The sequence below is a fragment of the Abramis brama genome (assembly GCF_963993115.1).
Source record: "Abramis brama genome assembly, chromosome: 20".
NCBI lineage: Eukaryota > Metazoa > Chordata > Actinopteri > Cypriniformes > Leuciscidae > Abramis > Abramis brama.
Window position 1 is genome coordinate 14,411,791 of NC_139982.1, and position 18,693 is coordinate 14,430,483.

Here is an 18,693-nt window from a genome sequence, read left to right on the forward strand (position 1 = left end):
GAATTACTGGCATCGCTTCACTACATCACAAAAAAAATAATGACTGCTATTCCGCCCCCTTAGTCCAAACAGGAAGTTAAAATGTTCACTATTTTGAACAGGCCACTGGAAAACGCAAACTTCATGGAAGTAATTTTTTTTTTAATTTTTTTTTTTCATTATTATTATTATTACTTTTGGATATATCCAATGAGGCCTATTTAAAAAAAAAAAAAACTGAATATATCTTGTGTTTAACGTTTCTCTTAATTCCTTTCATTTTCCACTGTTAGTTGCACATATATAAAGGCCTATATATAATATGATATAACATTGATATTGATATATATATATTAATAGTCAGAGACATGGAGGTGGTAAATTGTTTACATATACTCTATTAAACTCCTTTGCCCAACAATACACATTCATTTCATTGTAACTGACTATTGTAATGTTTCTCTTCCTGTAGATTCAGAGCCCATTCTAAACATGTTTACTTAAGTTCGGGACGAAAATAGTACTAATTATACTTGCGCAATGCCCATGAGAGGAATGACCATGTTTGCACACAAATATTTAGAAGTTCTGAAGCTTTTCTTGGAGATTCCGTGTTTACTATGATGACTGTATGATATCGCTTTCAGATTCATCTTTGTAAAGGGCCATGGAGAGGTGCCCACGGGCTCTGTCGCTGTCCCATGTCTCCTGGGTCTGGGTGGTTCCTCTCAGGGAGGTCATTATCCAGCTTCAATTAAAAACCAGTCGCTATACTCTTGTTTCTGAGTGGGCACCATGTAATCAAAGAAACCCAAGGCACCAACATACAGATCATATCATTATATACCCAACTCTCTTCGAATGCGTAATGCGAAATGTTACATATTTGTTATTTTCACCGTCCCGTTAGTTACATCAAAATGTCAATCAGCACTAGAAAGTTACTTTTGAGTTACAATATTGTGTTACTATTACTTAGTTACTTTTTATGGAAAGTAATGTGTTACGTCACTTTTGGTTACTTTTTTCTTACCTGGGATGGACTTGTTTGTTTGTTCTATTTTTGAAAAATGTAAATGCCCTTTCACACTAAAAGTGTATATGCAAAAGGAAATGCAAATTCCTGTACAGTCTGTACAGTAAAGAGTGCAGCTCATCTAAACACTTCAGCTGTGCCACCATCCTTGATTTGCAGAAGAAAAGTAAGCAGGAGAAGAACATTCAACACTTTTACATTAGCAACAAAAACAAAAATGAAACACAAATGAAATGTTTATCTAAAGTAATTTTTGCTCATTAGTATGGTTGAATTGGATCATCGAAAGTCAGCAGTAAAGACATTGGTTAATAAAGTGAGATAATAAGGTATATTTGTATTATTTAACATATTTAATTATTGCAGGTTTGCTTGTTATATAGGGCTTATATAGGTACTACATTTGGTTTGAAACTTACTTTATTACTGTTAAAAAAGTACATAAATGCATGAATGAAATTCTAATGTTTGCCGTGTTGTCCCTGTCATGTGACCTACGTTGTCCAAGCAAGCGATAGTCATCATTTCACCGTCTAGGTTATAGACCCGATATAGTCTGGCTATGAGTAACCCACTTCTAGCCAAAATAACCTTGAATTTGGTTACACATATTTTTTGCCAAAAATAACTTGCGAGATGTATAAAATTCCATCATGTAAGCAAAGTCAAAAGGGATTACATGGAGTTTGGTTTCATTTATTTGACATGTTCAATGTGTAGCCTGTGCATCTATTCTTGGCCATGGTTAGACTTCCATTAAATTTCCACTGACAGCCCAAATTTTGCATTGTTTTTGCCTAGACTGTGTGTGAGGGCTGTGTTTGGACGACTATTAGATGTCAGTGCCATTTACAAATCCTCTTCTGTGGCCTCATGTCCAGTGAATGCACAGTTCAGAATATTGACAGAGGTAATAGGTCATACGGGAACTTTTCCACTAATGTTTTATGAATATGAATTTCACATCCCAGCTGCAGAAACTCATTCGTGACAGAGTTTATTGGAAGTGTTTTGCTAATTTTCTGCTGATTATTGGGCTTGTTGTCTGTGTCACACAAGCAGACTAAACGGAGTAACCAGTGCTGCACAATTAATTGTATATTAACACAATATTGTCGGTTGCACCAGCTCTGCGTAAGTTACAACTTAGCCTAGTTTTGGCGTAAATGTGCACTAAGTTACAACTTAATACGCACTACTAAATATTTTTGCGTTGCATCATTAGTTGAAGCATAAGTCTAAACTAAATATTTACAGAAGCCTCCGATCAGGAGATACAGTTGGAATAAAATAGCAGACTGACTGAAATGCATTAATAAGTAGACAGACTTCAATTCTTTAGACATATTTGATAATTTTCAGACTTGTATTGAGATCAGCCAATGTTAAAGCGCGCTGTCACGAAGTTTCCACCAGTTTTCTTTACCCTTGGTGCCCATTTTCTTGGTTTGGGCCACCGCTGGGGCCACCCTTTCAATATGTAAAGTGCTTTGAGTACCCATAAAAGTGCTATAAATGTAACAAATTATTATTATTATTATTAATATTATTATTACGTCGCTGTCTTTCCGCAAGCCAATAGCTGCATTGCTAATCATGGTTTCGAGTATCGATAAATCTGCTCTTTCCAGTGAACACAATAACAGTCAGTAATCCTAAGGTAACTTTACATGACAACGATGTACTGTAAAATGGAATCGTTTTTCTTTGTACAGATGACAATGTTATCAAAACAATCCCCATTCACACGGATCTGTGAAAACGACTAAAAACGTTGTATTACGCATGCCAGGCCAGTAGTTGGCGATGTTACTTTGTAAAGAAAGATTACGCGCCTGTGCACATATGCTGGTCCAGGCTGGTTTATGCTGGTTAGAGGTGGAATAGTGCTGGTTTATGCTGGTATAGTGCTGGTCTAGGCTGGATTATGCTGGTTAGTGTTGGTATACTGCTGGTCCAGGCTGGATTATGCTGGTTAGTGTTGGTATAGTGCTGGTCCAGGCTGGATTATGCTGGTTAGTGTTGGTATAGTGCTGGTCTAGGCTGGTTTATGCTGGTTAGTGTTGGTATAGTGCTGGTCCAGGCTGGTTTATGCTGGTTAGTGTTGGTATAGTGCTGGTTAGAGGTGGAATAGTGCTGGTTTATGCTGGTATAGTGCTGGTCCAGGCTGGGTTATGCTGGTTAGTGTTGGTATAGTGATGGTCCAGGCTGGTTTATGATGGTATAGTGCTGGTCCAGGCTGGTTTATGCTGGTTAGTGTTGATATAGTGCTGGTCCAGGCTGCTTTATGATGGTATAGTGCTGGTTTATGCTGGTTTATGATGGTATAGTGCTCGTCCAGGCTGGTTTATGCTAGTTAGTCAAGTCAAGTCACCTTTATTTATTTAGCGCTTTTTACAATACAGATTGTTTCAAAGCAGCTTTACAGTAATAACAGGAAAATAATATGGATATATAGCTAATATAGTATGGAGACGAGGTATAGTGCTGGTCCAGGCTGGTTTATGCTGGTTAGTGTTGGTATAGTGCTGGTCCAGGCTGGTTTATGCTGGTTAGTGTTGGTATAGTGCTGGCCCAGGCTGGTTTATGCTGGTATAGAGCTGGTCCAGGCTGGTTTATGCTGGTTAGTGTTGGTATAGTGCTGGTCCAGGCTGGTTTGTGCTGGTTAGTGTTGGTATAGTGCTGGTCCAGGCTGGTTTGTGCTGGTTAGTGTTGGTATACTGCTGGTCCAGGCTGGTTTGTGCTGGTTAGTGTTGGTATACTGCTGGTCCAGGCTGGTTTATGCTAGTATAGTGCTGGTCCAGGCAGGTTTATGCTAGTATAGTGCTGGTCCAGGCTGGTTTATGCTGGTTAGTGTTGGTATACTGCTGGTCCAGGCTGGTTTGTGCTGGTTAGTGTTGGTATAGTGCTGGTTTATGCTGGTTTGTGCTGGTTAGTGTTGGTATACTGCTGGTCCAGGCTGGTTTATGCTGGTTAGTGTTGGTATAGTGCCAGGCTGGTTTATGCTGGTTAGTGTTGGTATACTGCTGGTCCAGGCTGGTTTATGCTAGTATAAGTATAGTGCTGGTTTATGCTGGTTAATGTTGGTATAGTGCTGGTCCAGGCTGGTTTATGATGGTATAGTGCTGGTCCAGGCTGGTTTATGCTGGTTAGTGTTGGTATACTGCTGGTCCAGGCTGGTTTATGCTAGTATAAGTATAGTGGTGGTCCAGGCTGGTATATGCTGGTATAGTGCTGGTCCAGGCTGGTATATGCTGGTATAGTGCTGGTCCAGGCTGGTTTATGCTGGTATGGTGCTGGTCCAGGCTGGTTTATGATGGTAGAGTGCTGGTCCAGGCTGGTTTATGATGGTAGAGTGCTGGTCCAGGCTGGTTTATGATGGTAGAGTGCTGGTCCAGGCTGGTTTATGATGGTATAGTGCTGGTCCAGGCTGGTTTATGCTAGTATAAGTATAGTGGTGGTCCAGGCTGGTATAGTGCTGGTCCAGGCAGGTTTATGCTAGTATAGTGCTGGTCCAGGCTGGTTTATGCTGGTTAGTGTTGGTATACTGCTGGTCCAGGCTGGTTTGTGCTGGTTAGTGTTGGTATAGTGCTGGTTTATGCTGGTTTGTGCTGGTTAGTGTTGGTATACTGCTGGTCCAGGCTGGTTTATGCTGGTTAGTGTTGGTATAGTGCCAGGCTGGTTTATGCTGGTTAGTGTTGGTATACTGCTGGTCCAGGCTGGTTTATGCTAGTATAAGTATAGTGCTGGTTTATGCTGGTTAATGTTGGTATAGTGCTGGTCCAGGCTGGTTTATGATGGTATAGTGCTGGTCCAGGCTGGTTTATGCTGGTTAGTGTTGGTATACTGCTGGTCCAGGCTGGTTTATGCTAGTATAAGTATAGTGGTGGTCCAGGCTGGTATATGCTGGTATAGTGCTGGTCCAGGCTGGTATATGCTGGTATAGTGCTGGTCCAGGCTGGTTTATGCTGGTATGGTGCTGGTCCAGGCTGGTTTATGATGGTAGAGTGCTGGTCCAGGCTGGTTTATGATGGTAGAGTGCTGGTCCAGGCTGGTTTATGATGGTAGAGTGCTGGTCCAGGCTGGTTTATGATGGTATAGTGCTGGTCCAGGCTGGTTTATGCTAGTATAAGTATAGTGGTGGTCCAGGCTGGTATAGTGCTGGTCCAGGCTGGTTTATGCTGGTATAGTGCTGGTCCAGGCTGGTTTATGCTGGTATAGTGCTGGTCCATGCTGGTTTATGCTGGTATAGTGCTGGTCCAGGCTGGTTTATGATGGTAGAGTGCTGGTCCAGGCTGGTTTATGATGGTAGAGTGCTGGTCTAGGCTGGTTTATGCTAGTATAAGTATAGTGGTGGTCCAGGCTGGTTTATGATGGTAGAGTGCTGGTCCAGGCTGGTTTATGCTGGTGTAGTGCTGGTCCAGGCTGGTTTATGATGGTAGAGTGCTGGTTTATGATGGTAGAGTGCTGGTCTAGCTGGTGCAAACCGGAGCTGGTGAAGCTGGTCTTGAGTGTGAGTAGGCCAGCTGTCTAAATGCATATTTCTGCATTTAACACATTAATGATGTAAAGGAAAAACAATATAAAGTTAAAAAAATATGATTTATTGAATTATTTGATTAAAACACTGTAATTTATTTTGCTCCCTCTGCCGAAATTAGAACTGAAATTTTCAATTGTTTTAGTTTACATTATTAATCAAAGTCACTGGTGATTTTATTTGCAGTTGATTTATAAGGCTGTGTCGCTGTAAGTCAGTTGTATATTGTATTTTCTGCTTATCTCTTCCCTTTTTTCTGTTCTTGTTGTTCCTCTTATTTTCACTGATTGTGAACCGCAGGTGTCATAACTAATGCTCAATCATCACTTGTAAAGTGAATCTTTACTGCAACACTGCTTCAGTGTTACTTTTACTCTCTATAGATTGGGACCATATGAAAACAGAGCAGTGTTTGTTTAACACTGGAGATTTTACTGTGTACCAGTAAACATGTAACCTGCAACATGCATTTTTCTTTATTAAAATATTTATTTGGGAAATTTTCTTGGTCTTTAACTACGAACACACTAAGAAACGTGATACACACTAAGAACACATACACACGTTTTGTCGTGGTCTTGCTGGGATCATACCAGCACCCAAAAGTCAACATATGCTGGTCCACCAGCACACCAGCATCCCATGTTGGGATCCAGCAAACCAGCAACCAGCATCCAATGCTGGGATTCAGCCAACCAGTAATGTATTAAGCGAGGTATGAAGAATAGACCTCAGGTCTCTAGATATGCCTTCTTCAATATAAATCTATGTGATTTAGTAACAGACGCAGCAGAACAATATCCACATTCAAGATTAGCTGGGAACGTTCTTGCGTTGTTCCACTGCGCTAGTTTGGAATTGTTTTTACGCTAGAACTCATTTTAGGTTGAGGGCCGGGGATGGGAAAAAATTTAACCATGTGCGGACCGAATTACCTTTTTTAAACCTTACTGCGCTGACAATTAACCTACATTATTGTAAACCATACACAATACAAATTAATAAAACTCGAAAAACACACTGCTCTGTGAAAACCAAAAATTCCCTTTGTTTTAAATGTAATTTCAAAGGCAGAACCAGGAGTCATGAAATTCTTTAAATGCTATACTTCCGCCAGGTGTGTAGGAACGCAGGACTGATCAGTTCTCGGGTGTAACGCCACCCGAAGGCCGCTGAATATTGGCCTTTCTTTAGATCATTAACTCTATATTTACTTAGTTTTCTTTTCCTGAATACCAGTCTTTGACCTTGTGAGAAAAAGGTCAGGTTATACAGAACAGTAACAGGTAGACTATTGCCATCTGATTCCCACACAACTTTCCATAATCGTTAATAAATGTCTTACTTATGTTCATTCATCATAGCCTACAGCACATTTTTCCAGAGAATACAATGTTGCTCTCTTATGCAGTGGCAAATAAGTAACCTTGACTTGTATGGTGTATTGTTTGCATGTTATGCAACTTTATGCAATGCAACACTGGCACCCATGAGTTTTATTTGGTTCTGTATGTATAATTTATCATAAAGAATTTATTGTTTTACTCTAATTTCAGACCCATACTTAAAATCTTACACTAAAACAAAATTAAACTAAAAATGTATTATGATATGTTTAAAACTGATAACCTAAAAACATTTTTAAATAAACTATTTTTTAATGTTTATGGTTTAAAAATATATATATATATGTAAAATTATTGCTTACAAATAAATGTTGTTCCTAATAAGTTTGCATATGAAGTAGACAGCAGTGTCAGTGAATAAAATGCTTGAGATGAACACATGTGATGTGTGAAGAAAGCAAAGAAAAATTAAGAGAATACTGGTAATATTTTGTGAACTGAATATTTTTATTATGCACTGTTTCCAATCAAGCTGTTTATAATGTCAACTGTATCACAATCATTTCCATTACGAAATGCTTTTAAACACAACATAGGCTATAATTGATAGAAATAACAAGTAGCGGAAATATAGAAAAAAACGAATAAAAATGACAATTCTTCTGCGATGCATAAATGCTCACTGTAGGGAATTGTTTGAAAACCAGAGTAAATTGAAAATGTGTAATTCAACCTTTTGCCGCTAGATGACAGACCTTTACTGTAGAAAAAACGACCACAGTTAGCCTAGTTCTCTCCCTCCTCCAGAAGAGGGCGCTCGTTTAGAGACGTTCTACACGGTCACACATCCTATATTTTACAGCACATAGAATGCTGAACTGTACAATTAAAGGTATAGTTCACCCCCCCCCCCCCCCACACACACACACACCCCAAAAAATTAAAAATAAAGTCTCTCATAATTTGTTTACCCTCAAATTGTTCCAAACATGTATGAGTTTATGTCTTCTGTTGAACACAAAAGAAGATATTTTGAAGAATGTCGGTAACCAGACAGTTGATGGTAGCCATTGACTTCCATAGTAGAGAAACAAAATACAATGGAAGTCAATGGGGTCCATAAACTGTCTGGTTATCAGCATTCTTCAGAATATCTTCTTTTGTTTTCACCATAAAAACAAAACAAAAAAACAACAACACTCATTCAGGTATGGAACAAACTGTGAATAAATGACATTTTCATTTTTGGGTGAACTATCCCTTTAACATTGCCATTAATGTATGCCTATTTGACCCACTTTTAAGGATTACACTAGTATTTCATTAGCATAATGCTAACAGTATTAGCCTACACTAAAAGTTCACTTTCTTATGTTCATTTGTTGGTAGTTTATTTTCGTTCAAAGAAACAAAACAGCTGTAAATATTCAGCATCGGGTTTATCTCATGTCCAGCGAGTGACCTACAAAGTGCGCACTAACCCTAACACGCTCTCTCTTTAAAACCTCAGTGTCCCTTTAATCTGCGGATCAGCGCGCTGACGTCAGCGAACCCCCAGGGCCACGCGCTCCCATTGGCTGGAGGTGACGTCAACGGCATTTTTTTCCCTCCTGAACCATGACCTCATCCTTAGTTCATTTATAGTGCCTAAGTGCACCTTCTGTTTTCCCGGCTGGCTAATGTCTACTATCGCTTATCTCTCTTTTCGTCACGGCGTCACTCGCTGGCCCAGTTGCGCTGTAGAAGAATGAAAAGGTTTTAATGGTTTTGTTATTCGCATGTGTGTGTGACAGACAGCGGCACAGACTCATGGTTAGTATACACTAGTGACGTCTGCTGGCGAATGGCTTCCCATCGGAGCGCAGTGCCCTACATGGAGAGCAGCTGAAACACTCGGGACCAGGGCAAACGGAGGTGAGTGCAGGCTATGGAAGGGGCGTATTGATATTTGAGACCTCACATTTAGGCATATGGCTTTATTTTGACGATAGTCGAAGAGAGACTGTGTTTTTTTGGGGGATGGACGTACTGGCGTGTATCGACCACTAGTGTCTCGTCTGAATGAGGGCAACTATGTGCCTCAATGACATGTTAAACTAGACAGTGGTCATCATAATGTATCGTCAATCGGCCATCATTTATTGTTAAATATGAGGTATTGTAAATCATCGTCCTCTCATGACAGATTATATTGAATGTTTGTCTTCTGATTTGAGTGAGGCTTGTCATGCATGTCTACATTGCAGTCTGGGAGCTTTGTGTCCTCTGGATGTACAACATCAGGTTTACAGTACATTTCATTTACATGAAGCATTTCCATAATGTCCATAATACTGTATATATATATATATATATATATATATATATATATATATATATATATATATATATATATATATATGATAATAACATTAAACAATAATAACAATTATAACCTCTGCATGTACAACATCAGGTTTATAGTACATTTCATTTACATGAAGCATTTCCATAATGTCCATAATACTGTATATATATATATATATATATATATATATATATATATATGATAATAACATTAAACAATAATAACAATTATAACCTCTGCATGTACAACATCAGGTTTATAGTACATTTCATTTACATGAAGCATTTCCATAATGTCCATAATACTGTATATATATATATATATATATATATATATATATATATATATGATAATAACATTAAACAATAATAACAATTATAACCTCTGCATGTACAACATCAGGTTTATAGTACATTATACATAAATTTGTATAAACAACAAATAGTATTTGATTGTTTAAATTGATTATAAATTATTAATAGTAACATTCGAATGTAGGCCTAGATAAACTGATATTATTTATTTTGACCATTAATTTATTAACAATATCAATAATGATATGCTGTTGTTATTAGTAATATAACACTTTAATATGCATTTAATTATAATTATTTGGATCAACTGAAAGGTTTGATCAACCTATTAACATGCTGTAATAATAAAATAACAATTATACTATTTTATATGTATATTTGATTTTTTTGATTTAATTGAATTTAAATATAAAAATAGATATTAACTTTGTAATATATAATTTATATTATAACCTATATACAATATAATATCATTATATTATTAATATTTAATTATTATTAATTATTATTAACAGTAAAAAATAATAATATGTTGTAATTATTGTTATTAGTAATAATTTAACATAATGGCCTATAAAATAGTAATATACATACAAATATTTAGTTTTCTATATTATAATTTTTTTATCATGAATTGATATGAAACAATACAATAACAAATGATACTTTTTATTATTGTTATATTAATAATTAATAGAGCCATTGAATACATAGATATTGACATTATAATATATAAAATATAATGTCTTGTATTAAAAATTTGGTGTTATTTATTTTGATAATTTATTATTAACATTAGTCATATGCTTTTATTATGTTATTATAATGTATACGTTCTCTAGTCTATAAATTAGCTTTATTATTACATAAACATAGCACAGATGTTCTAATAATGCTCAGATAGATAGATAGATAGATAGATAGATAGATAGATAGATAGATGGTGTTAATCTCAGGCTGCAGGGTTTGGATCTTGCTCTGTGTTTTATTATTATAGTGATTATGATTTTTGAGTGAGCGCACATGGTTACGATTTGTCTCAGGAGGAAAACTTTGAGAACGTTGTCTTTCTTTATGGTATATAAGGACATAATTGATGCACTGATTTGAAATGCTGTGATATATTTGTGTGATTTAAAATGTTATCAAACTAAAAAGCTCTTGCTCCATAATGTAAAAGGCAGATTGGCTCATGTTACCAAATCCAGTTCATCACAACAGATGATATCACTGCAACAATGATTAACAAATGCATGCAGGCTCAGAAAGAACAATGGTCTATATCAACGTGCGTATGGCACAGAGTCCAAATAAGTGATGTCATCCATATAGTTAATGAATAACCCGGATTAAGATATTTTGCTCTCTTTTATCTTCCATTCGGCGATGTTTGTTCGCTGTTGTTCAGGTGCAGTCTGTCATTAGAAAGCAATCGCTGTCACTTTAAATAGAGATGCATGCTTCTCTTTGTTTTGCTGTCATGGGCCATTTCAGTGAAAAAAAAAGAAAAAAAAAAGAAGAATTTTTTTTTTTCGTCGTTTCCCGACATGCTACTCGGAAGTAGTATCAAATCCCTGGAAATCAATAGAACAGATGTTTGGTGTGTTTCTTGCTTTGGGATGTGAGGCGACAGCCTCCGCAACCTCTCCGCATGCCCAGACAACTTTTTTCCTTTTCCGTTTTTATATTCCGTTGCCATGGCAACTGTGTAGTCTCACTCTGTCTCCACATCAGCACTTTGCACCACTGTTGTTTATGCCGGTGTTTTTGATGAAGTAAAGTAATACCGGTCAACAGTTTGGAATAATTACGATTTTTTTTTTTTGGTGTGTGTGTGTTTGAAATAAGTCTCTTCTGCTCACCAAGGCTGTTGTTATTTGATCAAAAATACAGTAAATCAGTGAAATATTATTACAGTGCAAAATAACTGTTTTGTATTTGAATCTGTTTTAAAACATAATTTATTCCTGTGATGCAAAGCTGAATTTTCAGCATCATTACTTCAGTGTCACATGATCAATCAGAAATCATTCTAATATGCTGATTTGCTGCTCAAGAAACATTTATTATTGTTGTTATTTTTATTATCAGTGTTGAAAACAGTTTTAGCTTAATATTTTTGTGGAAGATTTAGCAAGAATGCATTACATTTATATTATTCATTAAAAAATCCTGAAAAAGTATCACAGTTTCCACAACAATACCAAGCAGCAAAAACATTTAATAAGAACCATTATTAATAATTGAGTACCAAAAATAATTTATAATAATTAAGCACCAAATCATCATATTAGAATAATTTCTGAAGGATCATGTGAAACTGAAAACTGTGGTAGTAATGCTGAAAAGGAATACATTCTCATTGTTAGTTAATATTATAATGCATTAACTAATGTTAACTAATGGAACCTTATTGTAAAGTGTTACCTATTACTGTTTTACTGTATTTTTGATCAAATAAATGCAGCCTTGGTGAGGATAAAAGAAAATGTTAAAAAATTGGCCAGTAGAGGAAAATATGCAATGCAACTAAAATAAAAAAGCATGTCACACCTTGTCGTCTTTGAAAATGCAAGACAGGTGTACTGTAAGAAACTATTTTCTTGATTTATTATCGCAACTTCTTTTTCTTTTGTCAAATCAACTTGGATAATTAATGCAGTTCAGATAAAATAATATTTATGTTTCTATTTATTAAACCAATCTCCTTCATTGTATTAACTCAAATATGTTATTTCAATGAACTCAAAATTAAGGCAACCAGGTAACTTAGGCTGCTTTTTTAAGTTAAACCAACAATAATGTTTGTACAGTGAACAATGCAAGGTAATGCTCAGTCGGTGGTCTCGAGAGAATACACACACCTTCTCATTTCGACATACACAGTGTCAAACTGCAGTGCACAGCCTCCCCCCCCCCCCAACCCTGCAACTGGAGTTGTCAAGCCGAAGGAACGCCATTAGACACATGCAGCGTCAGCCTTGTTATTCTCTGACGTGCCTCCACTTCTTCCTCTCATCCTGCGGGCCGCGGGGGGGCTGTTGTCATGCTATCGACCGTCCGATTGCAGGAGAGGTTACAGTGAGGGTTTCTTTTCTCCAAGGTGTGGCTGTACATCCTTCCTGTGGAGCGATTAAAGAGACAGAAGGGTGGTAAGGAGGTTTCGGTCTCTGGTGGATTATTGCGTGTCTGGAATCCTGCATGTGTTTGTGTTCTGGTGAGAATATGCAGGTTATGGTTACTTGTGGTGACTGGGATTGTGATCAAAACAAAGGCGTCCATGTTGGGATGCTGGTTGCGTGAGGCTGGTCCTCTGGCAGCGTCGCTCTCGTACCGCACTGGGTTTGTTTATGTGGACGTGATGTGAAACGAGCCGTTTCATTATGAAACTGATGGATGATTATTTGACTTACAACTGTTTAGAGAGAAACACTGGAAGTGCAAAGTGAAATGGAGATTGTGTGTGTGCGTTTGTTTATGTTCTTAAACATTCTGCTGGAATGCTTGTTTTTCTTCTTTTGTTTCCTATATAGCAAAAATTCCTTTATTTAATATATGCATATATATATATATAGATATAGATACACAGAAATGTGTGTATGAGAGTCTGTGTGTGTGCCTCAATCTCTCCCTCCTGATTCTGCAAGGCGCTGCAGATATCTGAACGTTGCAGCATCACCCTCCCTCAATGCAGCAGCAGAGGGAGAGTGAGAAATAGACAGAAAGATAAAGAGTGAAAGTTTGAAGCAGCTTATATTCAAGGTTATTATTGTTAACAAAAATTATTATTGTTTTTTTTTTTTGCATGTGAACAAAACTTAAACAAACTGTAAATGAAAATACAAATAAAAATTCAATAGCCTACATTTTCATAATTAGTTTTTTCCATAGTTTTGTTTTTTATTTTTTAATTAAAATGAATACCAAAACATTTGCAAGTGAAAGAAAACTAAATAAACTATAAATGTGCGCTAAAATACAAATGAAATCTCTTAAATCTCTTAGAATTAATCTCTTAAAGGTAGCGTTGACAATGTTTTTCATAAACACTTTTTTGTTATACTGGTTGAAACTCTCTTCAAATCCTGATAGCATATATAGATAGTTACATATATCTTATGTGGAAGTCTGAGGACCAAAAAATGTTTGTCCAATCATTGCATTCGGTCCGAATTCAAATTAATGATAGGATGCCCTACCTGCCTGTCAACCTATTGCACACCTTCACACACCTTCTCATGCAGACATCACACGTCATCAGCGTCTTTCATGAGACAATGCAGAATTAAGCCCTATTCGCACGGGATTAGTATTACCCCTGGACCTCTGTAATTAGGAAATTACCCCCTGACGTCTGTGTTTTTGGTGGCTCATTCACACGTGCAAATAAATGTTCGTAATTCCCTCGAGTTTACGGACTTTACAGCGTGCGCCCACCCATTCACACTTCACTAGCTGAACGTGCTGAAACGAAGATCGCGCTGCAGTATTGCAATTCAAAAAAAGAACTTATTTAAAACCAATTTATTAGAGAAATATATTATAGAATATCATATTATTGTATAAATATATAATATATCTTCTTTTTCTTTTATTCTTTGTCCATATTTACAACAAGCCTGCCTGAAGAAGGTATTATGAATACCGAAACGTCGCGATAGGCTTGTTTTTCTATTCATTTTATTTGGTTTATTTCATTTTATATCATTTTTACTCTTTCACACTTTGATTGCTTGAGATACTTGCAGGATGGACGTCTTTAGAGGCCGTGTGAGACAAAGAAATGCTCCACGATACAGACTACTAAGTTACACTACCACAAAAAGCGTCCAAACTTTCCAAAAGAGCTTCCATGTTGCGCCAAAATACTTAATTTGACGTTTCCATGACAACGGTCCGAGTTGAGCTTCCGGATCACGTCTTTACTGTAGTTTGTTTTCTCTTTTGCAGCACTTCATAGTTTTTATTGGAGAAAAACTATAATCGGATTGGAGTAGATCATATCGAGAGATTTTATTGTTATATAGTTTTAATACAGACGTAAAATGGACTGTTAAACGGCCCATAATGGTTATTACGTTCTTTAGAAAACGATAGGCTCACAGAAAAACAGCCCAAATCACAGACATGGGGATTCGCACGGGACTGGTATTATCAGAGGACCCATGTGTTGGCCAAAATACGGTAGGTAATTTTCGGGGGAATTTTTACAGACATTTTTACAGACATGGCAGATTTGCACGGGATAAAAATCACAGACGACCTCTGCGATTATTACAAATTACCGGAGGTCCCTAGGTAATACTAATCCCGTGCGAATAGGGCTTTAGACAGACGTCAGTCACCGAGCACCGCAAACAAACAGAAGCCACCTTTACAGTTCCTCTCGTTCCAACGAGATTTTACCATGTTCACTCTATGTCATAATTACCGTAATTACGAGATGGCAACCTATGCAAAGCTGTTCATGTCCTCGAAATGATGTGTTTCTATGGAAACACTATCAACGCCAAAATTGATTTGCAGCTGTCAGGTGGTACAAGTCAAAACTGTCAAAGCTTAAGTCAAAGTTTTTTACGTTCATTATTTTTTGTAATGTTATGTGCTTTGAGACATGAGGTAGTTTTACACCGTCTCTCGTGATGCTTTGCAGACTCTGCTCTGGCTGTGCGCGTTCATGTATTCTGAAGGAGGCGTGGCTTTGGAGACGCTCTGAAGGGAGGGTGGGATCTCAGTTAGCTTGCTATTGCTAGCCTCTCCGAAATTGCCTACTGTACCTTTAAGCCTGACTTCAGACTATTGGTGTATTCTGTCAAAAGAACCAACCATTTAGACAAGAAGCGACTGTCTGATCATCATATTAAACAACAGACCAGATTGAGAAATAATTCACCCAAAAATGTTGTTCCAAACCTCTATGACTTTCTTCGTTCTGTGGAACACAAAAGAAGATATTCTGAGAAATGTTTCAGTGTTTTTTTCCCCTTATACAATGGAAGTCAATGGGCACCAAAACTGTTTAATTCCAATGTTCTTCAAAATGTCTTCTTTTGTATTCTGCAAAAGAAAGAAGCACAGGTTTGGAATGACATTAGGGTGAGAAAATGATAATAAATCTTTCATTTTTGGATCTTTTTTTGGAAGTATTGTCAGGAAAATGGAATAATTGGTGGTGTTGAGTTATAAGGAATAGAACCAAAAAATACTATTGAAACAAAATTATTTTCCAAAAATACAAATGGAGTAAAAACTATTTTTGAACCATTAAAGCTGAACATAAAATAAACTTCAAATAAAAACACAAAACAAAATAAAAGCTAGTTAAATTTCCAAACCTTTAATAACCTCGCTTACAGTCTGGCACTTGGCAGTTAGAGGAGAGCTTATCCTGATCATCTGCTTAACCTTAACCTTAACCACAACCTTGGTTGTCTTCGTTCTGTGTGCTATCTCTGCATAGTTGCTCACTAACATGTGCTAATGCACAAGGCTTTGTTGCGTTCAGTGAGAAGGTGTTTTCCAAGGAAACTGATTGTAAGTCCTCGGTCTGCCAAAGGCACCAATTCTAAAGCGTCAGAATTTGTCATAGAGTGACACGTTTGTCCGGTTTGAGGAGAAAGGTTACCTCTTTCTACTTTCACTTTTGGTGTGGTTAACCTTCCATTAGTAAGCCAGTGGAGGAGGGTGACATCCAACACCATTTTTTTTGGTTGCATAGAGTAGGCGTTTGGAGGAATACGACTCACATGAGATATTTTGTTTGAGAATATTTTGTCATGTTGGACTTTGATCATGTACTATGATATTTGTTTGTGTTTTTGCTTTTTAACAATTTTAATCATAGGTTCCAATTATTACGGTTACTGTTACTTCTGTAAAATCATAATGCCAAACCTGCTTGACTGTGAAACACAAAAGAAGATATTTTGAAACAACATTGGATCCCATTGATTGCATTATATGGACATACTGTAAACAGCTGAAACATATTTTTGTGTTCTTTAGATGAAAGTCATACAGAATAACTAGGTTTCCATCCAAAGTTGCGAATTTAAAGGCACACTATGCAAGATTTGTACAGTACCTTATTATAAAACGGTTAGTTCCAATCCTTGATTCTGATTGGTCAATAGCTGTGCTTTATTCACGATAAAGCACGGCTATGACCGCTTCACCCAACTGTTCTATGTATCACTACACAACACCCCTAGCAACCACTCTTAGCAACTTAAACACATGTGTGATCTCATTGATATTGTTCATTGAAGCTATAGTAGAGTATTGTGAGAGATCGAGTAAGCGAGTGTCTGCATTTACAGTAGATATAGCATTTTCCTTCAGGTCAGTTATATTCATAATAAAAAAAAAATCTGTTTGAATGTCCGCTGCGATATCTTGTCCTTTTAACCGTTAAGGGGTTTTTCCGTGCCCATAGTCATCTGTCAGTTGTGTCTTCCTTCTCCGTGTTCACAAGTTTGATTCCTTTCAATGTAAAAGTCTTCTCTACTGACTGACTCACTCATAAAGACGGTCTTTGCCGCCATCTATTGGCGAAATAATGTATGTAACTTTTGTTGCTGTTTACGGTCAGGGACTATTTTTTCCAGCGGAAGGAAGGCTTTTAGTTAGTTTACTTCATAAAAGTTGCATAGATACATGTTTTTCGGCTTTAATAGTTGTATTGTGTGGTAACCGTTTTATAAAAGCAATAACGTACTCGAGACAAGTGCTGTATCGTGAATAAGTAACGGCTGAAGGGGTGACGACGCTTCACATCGTGCCTAACAACGCTCTTCAGCCGTTACTTATTCACGATACAGCACAGCCTCTCGTACCTTATTGCTTACATATAACAGCTTCGAAATCATTCATGCGATTGGTCCGCTGGTTAGTCCAGTTATCCAATCACATCCTCTGTTGAGGCAAAGTCACATGAGGTTTTTTTTGTTGCTTATGGACGGAGGCTGGTCCTCTGTCCATTTTTGTTGCTTATCGACCTTATTTATTAGGTAAATGTGTTTCCATTGTACTTCTTATCGGATAAAAAATATCTACCTCAATTTATCGCATACATTTTTTAATGCATATTTTAGGAATTTATGTACGTCTTTGCATTTACGCCCAGCAATTTTAGGCGACATCCAAAAATCCTCATAAAAATAGGTCGATGGAAACATAGCTAATGACATGAGGGTGAATAAATGATGACAGAATATTTGGGTCAACTTTCCTTTTAGAATGAAACGGTTACATAACAGTAACTGGTAATCATGGTAAAGTGTTGTGCTGAATGGGTTGCGACCACAACCATTTTTCTCAGCTAAACTAGTATGTTTTACTGCAAGGCAGTTATGGCTTTCTATTCATTAGATTATATGAACCCACTGCAGTGTTGCTGCTGCAAACGAGTACTTCCCTCATCCTCAACTGGCGCTTGGTTTAGTCTTTTGCTCTGCATAATGTAAACGAGTGAGAGATTGGATTGAGAGGTTTGGAGATTGAAGCGTTCAGAAGGTCATTGCATACTCAAGCGGTTCCTGCTCTTTCAGGCCTGATCAACACATCACCCCACTCATACACAGTCATAAACAATTCCTCTCCCTCCCTCACAGATGCCTTCCTCCAACACAGATGCACGTACATTGAACACATAAAACTGTTTTCAGTCTGCCAAGTGGAATATTTAGGCTAAATGTGCCTCTGCAATAAAAGGATTACTGAAAAGACTATATGTGATCCTTGCAGCCGTGGCTATAAAAAGCACATTTTTCCAGTCTTGTTACATAATCTGTATTGGTTCAGTTTCCTAACGTCACATCCTCTCTGGCTGTAATATAAACACGGTCAGTATGTAATGTATCGCATATTTCCGATAAAGATCTGCTGAGCTAGAATCAGTATTGCCATTCATAAAATACTTATAAATACTGTGAAAGGAAAACATAATTGTATGAGCCCACAGCTTCATTATGGACGCATTAGTTTGATGATAATCATAGATTTACAGTTAAACTATGGTAACTTTATCATAATATAGTTATGTTGCTCACAATTTGATAAAAAAAAAAAAATGTAGTAATGACTGTTTTTGTATAATACAGTGAATTAAATATTTAAAAATGAAGGATATT

The 18,693-nt window shown here is 37.0% G+C and overlaps 1 protein-coding gene across 3 annotated transcripts in view; it reads left to right on the forward strand.

The window, feature by feature from the left end:
- The first annotated feature begins 8,526 nt into the window (after positions 1-8,526).
- dusp8a (dual specificity phosphatase 8a) overlaps positions 8,527-18,693 on the forward strand; it is a 48,554-nt gene continuing 38,387 nt past the window's right edge. Inside the window, exon 1 of one of the 3 annotated variants that reach the window (XM_084095510.1) lies at positions 8,527-8,815. The gene's annotated coding sequence lies outside the window, so the exon portion shown is untranslated. Of the gene's footprint in view, positions 8,816-12,555; positions 12,780-18,693 lie in introns of those variants that run through there. The other 2 variants (XM_084095511.1, XM_084095512.1) reach the window with 2 other exon arrangements.